Here is a 9,708-nt window from a genome sequence, read left to right on the forward strand (position 1 = left end):
TTTCTTATGAGTTTTAAAGTGCTCTTGTGACTAGGTCGATCCTGACCAGATCATCTCTGTAATTTAAAGTCAACTCATCTGAGACCTTGTGATTCCGATTCACCTGCTGAATCCCATCACAGAAATACCTCGATCAGTGAGTAACAGGAAAAGGTGTGTGTAAGTAGCGCCTGGGAATCTTGCTGTACAGCTGAGAACTTTGTTTCTGTGAGATCTTTGACATATACATTAAAATAAGTCTTTTGCTAGCCACGGCTTAAAAAACAAACAAACGAAAAATTATTTAGTACTAGAGATTTTAACCCAGGAGTGCTCTCCCACTGAACGACACCCCCAGCCCTTTTTGTTTTTCATTTGCAGAAGGAGGCACTTGTGATCCTCCTGCCTCAGCCTCCTGAGCTGCTGGGATGACAGGCATATGCCACCGCTCCCAGTTAGACATTTTTAAGATTAATGATCGAGTTTGTTTCTCTTTTGGCGGTGCTGGGGATCAAACCCAGGGCCTCATGCATGCTAGGCAAGCACTCTACCACTGAGCCCCAGCCCCAGCCCTTCAAAAAGTCTTCACTCGGGACTCTACAAGGACCTCAGCCTGAAGGCTGATGTTGGGTAGCAACTGTTTAACGTATGACAACGACCTGCCAATCCACTAGTATCATCTGTCCCCTGTCTGTTGTTGTTGATTGCTGAGCCGATGCTCCTGCTGGCTTTGGGGGCTCTTAGCATGTTGATCAGGACCTTGCTGAACCTCGACAGAGTGATAAATTGCACACTTTTTTCCCCTCTCCCGATTCTGTGGCTCCTTTGAAAAGACGATCCCTCTGATGTGCCCAAGAAAATTCTCTTTGATGTTTGAAGTCGGGACACTTGAGCTTTTAAGGAATTTTAAGCAGAGAAAATTAGTCTCTGCCCATTTTGAGGCAAGCTCGGTCTTGCTCCTCACCGCGGACCTTGGCTTCAAGAGACGCTTTGTTCTCTGCCGTGTCGTTTCCGACTCCTGTCAAGGAGTCTAGCTCCCATATTCTGAAACAGGAATAAATTGTCCCTTGTTATGTTAAGTAGAAGAAACTAAAGGGTGAACACGTGTGAGAGGTAAAGTGATTTGGGAAGAGAAAGCCGATCAGAGAGTGTTCCCATTGCCAAGGTCAGGTCGGAAGTAGCTAGAGATTTCTTTCTTTGATGCTGTCAAAATGTAGTAGGTTTTGACTGGTCCCAAAGCGGCACTTCCCAGTGTGTTTCCCTGAGACACCAGTTTCATAAGATGAGTGACAGGTGGGGAAAATTCTATGGCCACACAGGTTAGCCATGATGGCTCGTTATGAATCTCCCCCGGGGAGAGAGTCCGCTGTGATTTCCAAGTTTACCCAGGGCTTGGATGCCCAGTTTCCTGTTAAGGAAATACTTGTGAGATCAGAGCCGAAAGGAGCACACTTTGAGAAGGATTTATGTCGAATGAATTCTTTGGCTTGAGATAATAGAAACATGCCAACCAGTTGGCACGTTTGCGATACCAGTCAAGGAAGAGACATATCTCTCCGTTTAGGACACAAGTACATATTTGGGTCATAGATACACCTGGAAGTATAGTCACTTTTTTCTGTATCTTCAACATTTCCTATTTATAGATGATTAATATTCTCCAGTTGAGGTCTTTGAAGCAACCTTGGACGTCTCAGTAACAATTTTATTTGCAGTGAATGGAGAAGAGAAATAGTTCTTGGCCATCTCCCATGGCAGGGAGGCTTGGGTACATCATTCTATTTAAACTTTGTGATAACTTGACTGATGTAAGTGTCAATAGCTTCAGTTTGAAAATGAAGACAGGGAAAATCAGAGAGGTGAAGTTTGCCTAAGGCCACACAGTTCGTAAGGGCCAGGGGGGTGTCTGGATCCCGTGCAGTCTGACTTGACAGCCCATCCACTTTCCTTCAGAGCACTGGGTTCTCTGTCTTTCCCACTGGTCTACTTGAATTTGTGCCATAATTGAGTACGCTGATAATTGAATGTAGACGGAATATTTTGAACTGAGTTGTATTTCCCCACAGATCAGCATTAGGATCTCAGAGAAAATCATCTTCAACGACGAACAGTGGGTTCGGGTATGTGTGTTCTCAGTTACCCCATTCCTCCTCTATTCTGAATGATCAGGGGTGGGGGAGGATTACATAATGCACCAGGAAACTAACTCTGATCTCACTCATTTCCCGATTTCTTTCTTCATAAAGGGAACGCTAGCTTTTCATTGATTGGTGAAATAATGCCGGCTCAAACGTCTTGACCCCGGGGAAGGCTACTTTATTTCTTTGCCTTTTTCCTCCTCTCTATGATGGGAGCCATGATGTTCCGGGAGCAGAGAGAGGATCCAGCAAGGTCGTGAAATGGGACAATGACTTTCAAGTCCTTCCGTAAGGGTGCTTGGTGACCGCTAACTTCTCCTCTGCCTTCTCATTGGGCCTGACTTAATTTTAGCAATTAAGAGAAAATCCAAGAAGTCAGAGGATCAGGGCTGGAGACTAGTTACAGAGAAGCTAGACCTGTCCTCTTCCTACCCTTAATTGGCTTTTTCGGTGACTTAAGGGATGGCTGGTCAGTCCCCGACTCAGAGCAGACTTGAGAACTCAAGTCAACATGAACATACATTAATATTAACCAGAGAACAAATATTTGTGAAACTCCCTAGTCCCTTCATGTTTACCTTCACTCTGGGAGACTAGTTAGCAGAGGTAACATCAAACAAAAAGAGTATTCCCCTCTTGGGGGAAAGTTACACTCCTGGCTCTGGCCACCGGCCTTAGCCACTCCCTGTTCCTATGGGCAAGACAGCTGGCATGTTACCCAAACACGTGTCATTTCACAATGCCCCCACGGTGTCTGCAGAGCGGACACAGTGCCCTGCCCGTGATTAGGCCGTCTGATTGAATTAACGAATATTTACAGAAACACGCTCCATTCCAGTACTTTCTCACATTTAACAGGTTTTGAGTCCGAAAATAGTTTAGCTCCTGGAAAATTATTTTCCCCAAGGAACATACAGGGTGGAAGACTAAAGAGTTTGACTTGGCTTAGAATAAAGCTAGGCCCATATTTGGCCACTATTGGTGACCAGATTCACCAGCCCTGACCTTCAGCTGTTTGAGACAGACTCCCCAGGACCTCTCACTTCTGCCTGAAATCTTAACACACATGCACACACACACATGCACACACACACGCACATGCACATTCAGATTGTCAGCGTCCCTGTTCACGCGTCCCTCCTTCCCTAGGGTAACTAAAAGTGCCACAGCCGTCTGGAAAGCTCGACGCCTTTCCTCCCTGCTAATGGATCCTGTCCTCGTCGTTCCCGCTTCATGACCCTCTGGCCTTCGCCCTGAGGCGGCTTCAGCGCACCTCCTCATCTTGGGCCAAGGCCCATTGGCTGGGCGCACAGGGGGCGGAAGGTTTTCCCATCCTGCCGCCTCTTGCTCTTATGAGCCCTCTGGCCCTCGTCCTCCGCCCCCTGTAGACTAACCCCATTACACCGGGTCCACTCGGAGCCCTGGTGAGGCCTGGCCCACCACTGAACTGCACAGCCTTGGAGGGAGCGCTTTGCACAAAGCCCATTAAGGAGGTGACAGCTGAGCCTCCGTCTAGTAGCTCACAGTGGCAAATCGGAACAAAGTGTTCCTGGTTTTTTGTATTTGGAGGACTCAGTGGGTTGGGCTGGGCGGAGGGGGGAGGCTGCCTGTGGTGGAGGACGCAGCCTCCCCTTTCGCTTATAGGGGATTTAAAAATAGTGTCTCAAGAAAATCGTTGCAGACCAGAGACCGCAGGGACCAGTGTGGCTATCTGTTAGCTGCATGGGCGGGGGCGGCGGGGGATGGGCCGGGCCAGCAGCAGGTTTTGTCTTCCAAGGCTGATGACCAGCGTTCCCCCAAGCCCAGCACAGCGCAAGGGCGACAGACCCACGGTCCTCCTTCTGTGCTGGGCAGGACCAAACAACAGGACAGAGATCCAGACAGCCTGGGACAGCCTCTCTTTGGATCTCTGTCCTGTTGTTTTTAAGTGTGGCATTAAGGGTATTCACGTCATTGTGCAATTATCACTACCATCAAGCCATGGAACTTTTCATTTTGCAAAACTGAAGCCCTGTCCCCACAAAACACCAAGTCCCATTTCCTGCTCCCTCCAGTCTGTGCTCCTTCATCCTGCTTTCTTCCTCTGTGAATTAAGTTCATAGAGGGACTCCACCTCTGATGAATGGAATCTTGCAGTATTCTTCCTCTTGTGATGGACTCTTGTCACTTATAGTGTTTCAAACTTTATCTTTGTAGTAGCAGATGTCAGGATGCCCTTCCTTTTCACAGCTGAGTAATATTCCATTATGTGGAGAGATCCATTTCATTTATACATTTACCCATCATCGGACACTGGGTAACTGCATTTTTAAAAATTTTGTTTTGTTTTTTTGATACCAGGGATTAAACTCAGGGGCACTTGACCACTGAGACACATCCCCAGCCCTATTTTGTATTTTATTTAGAGACAGGGTCTCACTACTTTGCTTAGGGCCTCCCCATTGCTGAGGCTGGCTTTGAACTTGCGATCCTCCTGCCTCAGCCTCCCGAGCTGCTGGGATGACAGGAGTGCTGCCTTTTTGCAGTTGACAATCATGCAGCAACAAACATGGGTGAATTCCAGTTCTTTTATAAAAATTCTCGTCTTCCTCTATTTCCTCCCCCACCCTTGGTAAGTTATTTTTCAGAAAATAACTGGTGACCACAAAGCAGGGGTGCAAAGCTTGCAAGTGACGTGGGGAAGTCCCTCCGTCAGACTTCAGACCCACAGACATCCCATCTGTCTCTTCTCAGAAGAGGCTTGTGTCTGGTGGCCTCATGTCCCTGTTTGCCCAGGATGGTCTCGGGTTACACCTGTTGTCCCTGTGTAAATATTCATGGTTCAACTTTGCACTCTCAGCAGGATCCTGAAATTCTACTGTTTGGGGCACTTTCAGTGTGAATTAGGGTTGAAGGCAGTGGTTCTTCATGGGGGGGGGGTTGACTCCCAGGGGACAGGTGGCAATGTGTAGAGACATTTTCAATGTCAGCATGAGCAGGCGGAGACCAGGGGTGCTGCTGAGCACCCTACAGAGCACAGCACAGCCCCCACCCCCCCAAAGAAGTACCTGGCCCAAGGGCATTTTCTTTTCTTTCCTGCAGGGGAGCTGCACTCCACAGTTTGTAGTGGTGAACAGGATCCAGACCTTTGCCTGATGGCACACTTGCAGGTGGCGGTGCGGACGAGTGGGTGAGCTCTTGAGGAACACGTTGGGATCCCAGACGGGCCAGACTGGGGGCTGCTCGGCTTCTTTTCTTTTTTTATGATGTAAACTTTGCATACAGATATGTATATATATGCAAGGAAGAAGGGAGAGAAGGAGAGGAAGTGGACGTTGGCCGGATGACTGGAGGACAGAGAAAAAGAGACGAGCTGCCCAGCAAGAACCACAGGCCTGCAGGCTCGGGGATGAACTTGGCCTCCCTCCCACCTCTTCTTGGAGAGTGGCCCCTTTTGAAATCGCTCAGTCCCATCTCCATCTCCCTCTGGGCAGAGCTGCTAACGCAAGTCCCTGGTCTGATGGAGAGCGAGCTCCTGGCGTGCAGAACCATGAGCTCTAGGCCACCTGCCAGCATAGGTTGTCACCCCCACCCAGACCCCAGAGGTGGGAGGCGCAGGGTGGGCGAGGGCACTGCCCATGGTGAGCCCACTCCACTGACTCTAGAGTCACTGCCTGAACGCTTCCATTGATATTCCCAGAACACCCAAATGACGTGTGGCCGTTCCAGGTCCTGGGCGGTGCATTTAACAGCGTCTGGGTCACTGATGGAATGCAGAGGAGACTGGGTCCTGTCCTCTTCTGTCCCATGCAGGCACGTTCCAGCACCAGATTACGTAATGGTCCTGGTTGTGAGTGAGCACTCACCCGTCTGGTCTGAGCTCAATTTGCAAATGCCACCCCCCACCCCCCACTGTGGGCTCCTGTAAATATTCATCAAAGATGAGGTCAGATGAAGCAGCAGACTTCAGCTAAGGATCATTATTAACACAAACCACAGCCTTGTCCCCACCTGGGGGGGGGATGACAATACGGTCTAGGGCGGGCCAAGAATCACATTTCAAGAGCTTAGGAGAAATCAGGCAGTGCTTAAATGAAATCAGGCAGAGCTTAAGTGAAATCAGGCAGCACTTAAGTGAAATCAGGCTGCAGGAAGAGGCACAAGATGTTAATGGCGAGGGGGACCCTGTGCCCAGTGACTGATGGAGCTCTTCCTTAGGAACCTCACTGCCCCCTCCGACTCCATCATGGTCATTTCCCTAAGTACAGTGGAGACGGGTGAGAAATCTTTATGTCAATAAACAATATTTGCCAACCTCATTTTCTTCATCGTGTTAATTCGGTCAGCCCACCTAGAAGGCTGGCTTACCTGCTGATGAACTGGAAAATCAAAATGACCACAGAACTCACCTCCCGTCCAGGGAAAAGGGACTGCGGAAATACCGAGCATTATTTTCATTAGTCCGTAGGTCACACACGAGCAGCTTCCACCGTCCGGGGTTTATGGGCCCTGGCGTGGATCTCGGGACTCTGGGGAGGGGGAGCCGCCTCAGTTACAGAGAAAATAGATGACTAGCCTGGTGCTAATTAACCTCCCTTTAATTGATAATTAATTTTAAAACCTATTTACTCTCCCTGGAACAGCTGAGACTTTAAAGAGACCACTGTGAAAACAAATGGTGGATAAAGTCTTCTCTTAGGAAATGAGTGGGGCCTCCAGGGAGTGGGGAGACCCGGCCCTTGGACCAGTCATCTTATTAGAGGATTCTGGATGCTCATGGAGGGGACAGACCACAGTCACAGGGCAGTGACAGCCTTTCCAATTCACTCTCTTTGAGGACACTATCCTCACCTCACTCCCTGGTAGGGTGACCAACTTGTCCCCATTGCCTGGGACCAAGGAGTTCCCTGGTGGACATGGGGTTTTGGGTGCTAAAGATGGGATATCTTCAGCCCCACTTCCAGAGCCCCAAATCCCTTGGGTGAATTCTTTCCAAAGCTCGCCTCCCTGACTCCAGGCATTTGCCTCAGTTTCCCCTTGATGCTGTCTGGCGACATTCTTTGATTTAAACCTCCCAGTGGATTACCCTCCTCCGGGACCCTTATAGCTTTGAATCTTTTTTTTTTTTTTTTTGGTACCAGGAATTGAATCCAGAGGCTCTTCACTGCTGAGCCACATCCCCAGCCCCTTTTTATATTTTATTTAGAGACAGGGTCTCGCTGAGTTGCTTAGCACCTCGCTAAGTTGCCGAGGCTGGCTCTGAACTCGCGATCCTCCTGCCTCAGCCTCCTGAGCTGCTGCGATGACAGATGTGTTTCACCGCACCCAGCTGATGCTTTGAATCCTAAGATGCCACCAAAGAGCAAGATTGCAATGCATTAGGTACTGAACCTTAATGGATAGGTTTAATTATATATATTTTTTCTGACTGCAGCATGGTTACTGATAAAGAATACAAACAAAAAAATAGGGAGAGAATATAAACGTCAGTGAATATAAACACAGAGAGCAGAGTGGCTCATGGAGTCTCAGCCCTGTGGACGACGCTGTCAGCATGTTTGTGTAGACCCTTTATTCATCTTGAAGACATTGAAGTCACGTGTCTTTGGGTCGGTGTGGCATTTCCTCCCTTCCTTCCCTCACTCTTTACTGGACGGGGGCGAATAGAACCGTGGTCCTCACCCGTTCCCATCCTGATTACCCCCGCTGCTTGGCCGGCCCTTGGAAGTGGAGATTTTGCTATTCCTCACATGCTCTCGTGGTGTTTTGATATTTCCTACTGTAGTTCATGAAAAATGCATTGGGGCTTGTCAGGAATCCAGCTCAGAAAGGGTTCGGGAGCTAAGAGAGTTATTAGCTGAACGCAGGAGACGCGGGATGTGTGGAGGGCTCTCTTCGGCTGTGGTCCGGACCCCTCCACCTGCCCAGGGGCTGCTGGGGAGTTCAGATTAGGAAGCTAGAACTTCCTCCCCCAGGGAGCCTCCTTTGCAGGAGGGTCTGTGGCTCAGAATGCAGTAAAATATCCACGGCTCTGAGTTTGGAACTCTGATGAAATGTGGAGGTACCAATATTTGCCAGGGGGATTGGTAAAATACCCACGGGAGGACACAGGCCCATTGTGTGTGACAGCTCCAGGCCCCTCCAATCCAACCGAGTAAGAGGACCCCAGGCTTTGGGGGGAGTTTCAAGCTAAATTATCTGAGACCTTGAAACTGCTACCCAGGGTCAGCCATGGCCAGGACTGAGGCAGAGGCACACGAAACCCTCAGGAGAAACAGACAGACCCAGACTTGAAATGAAGCTCCCAAGTTCAGCACCCCCCCCCCAAAAAAAAACGATGCCTGGGTCGAATGCCAGATGCCATCAGCTGACTCCGTTGGGCACCGATGTCATATTTAGGCCTGGCCTGGCCTTGGAGGAGATGGACAGAAGAACCAGGGGTGACCTCTCCGGTCTGGCCTCTAGGCTACAGGTGTCCCAACCATAGTGTTCTACCTAAATGTCTAAAACTGAAGATTCTTTGCCTGGCGACAAGATGGAATATTGAAATAAAACAAGCCTTGGGGAACCGAGTCCCTGCAGGATCCCTCCACGGTTCCTTGGTGAGCTTCTCAGTCATTCAGAATATTCCTCTGCACCCGCTTTTCTAGCGCAGATTAATTATTCCCAGACATGTCAGCAAGGAACCCCTGGGGGAACCCCTGGTGACGCCCTGATCCCTGCCTCCCTCTGCCGGATTCTCTTCATGGGCTCCTCTCTGATGGAGGTGCCCACGGGTTTGAGTGTCAGGCCGGGGAAGGTGGCAGAAAGCCCTCCTCCCTGGGTGCCTGTGGAGGAGGCCCCCAGGCCGGTGACGTTCTTTGTATCTAAGGAATCTTGGCGGGAATAGACAGATGGGACAGATGCGAAGTCAGCAGCTCCAGCGTCCTGGGGCCTGCCACAGTCCACACACAAGGCCTAAGTCCTCGGGCCTGGCCCCAGGGGCTGCGTGGCGGCATGTGGGAGGGTGGAGTCGGAGAAGGATCGGGAAATGAGCTAGAAGTAGGTGACGGCCTGGCCGAGACCCCCAGACCTTGGTTTGCATCTTGATGACATCCCTTCCCAAGGTATCTGCATTCTTGAAAAGCAAAGGGGGGCGGTCACTGCCATCGCCCAGTCCTGGGGCTCCATGCTAGCTCTAGAAAACCCTTTCCTACCACCCTCAGCCCACCCCATGGGGAGCAGCGGCCTCCCCGGCCTCCACTGCCACCCTGGGATTGGCTTTGCTTTGAGGTCAGCATCTCCCTGCTCCCCGGGGTCCACGGTGGCTCTTATCCTGCATCACTGTGGTTAGGCTCACCCACGTTTCCCAACAGCCCTGCCCTGAATGTTTCCCGTGAGGATTGGCTCAAGTGCCCTTGGTGGAGGCTTTAGAGGGTGGAGGAGAAGCAGCCGCCATTTTGTTGCCCCTCCCCCACGTGTGGCCTATCTGCCGGCTCCCCTGGGCCTGAAGCAGGAGCCAGGTCTGCAGACCCTCCATGTTCCCCTGGACTCCCCCCAGCTCCTCCAACTCCTGGGCCAGGTGTGTGTGTGTTCAGCTCCAGGCAGAGCCCCTTGAATTCCTCCAGACACC

At 50.5% G+C, this 9,708-nt stretch overlaps 1 long non-coding RNA gene across 1 annotated transcript; it reads left to right on the forward strand.

The window, feature by feature from the left end:
* The first annotated feature begins 262 nt into the window (after positions 1-262).
* On the forward strand, positions 263-6,349 carry LOC113180900 (uncharacterized). Its single transcript, XR_003300530.2, has 4 exons — positions 263-2,099; positions 2,226-2,405; positions 5,199-5,286; positions 5,382-6,349. It is a non-coding gene; the product is annotated as an uncharacterized LOC113180900 (long non-coding RNA).
* Positions 6,350-9,708: the final 3,359 nt, after the last annotated feature.

The sequence above is a fragment of the Urocitellus parryii genome, chromosome 3 (genome assembly GCF_045843805.1).
Source record: "Urocitellus parryii isolate mUroPar1 chromosome 3, mUroPar1.hap1, whole genome shotgun sequence".
NCBI classification, from domain to species: domain Eukaryota; kingdom Metazoa; phylum Chordata; class Mammalia; order Rodentia; family Sciuridae; genus Urocitellus; species Urocitellus parryii.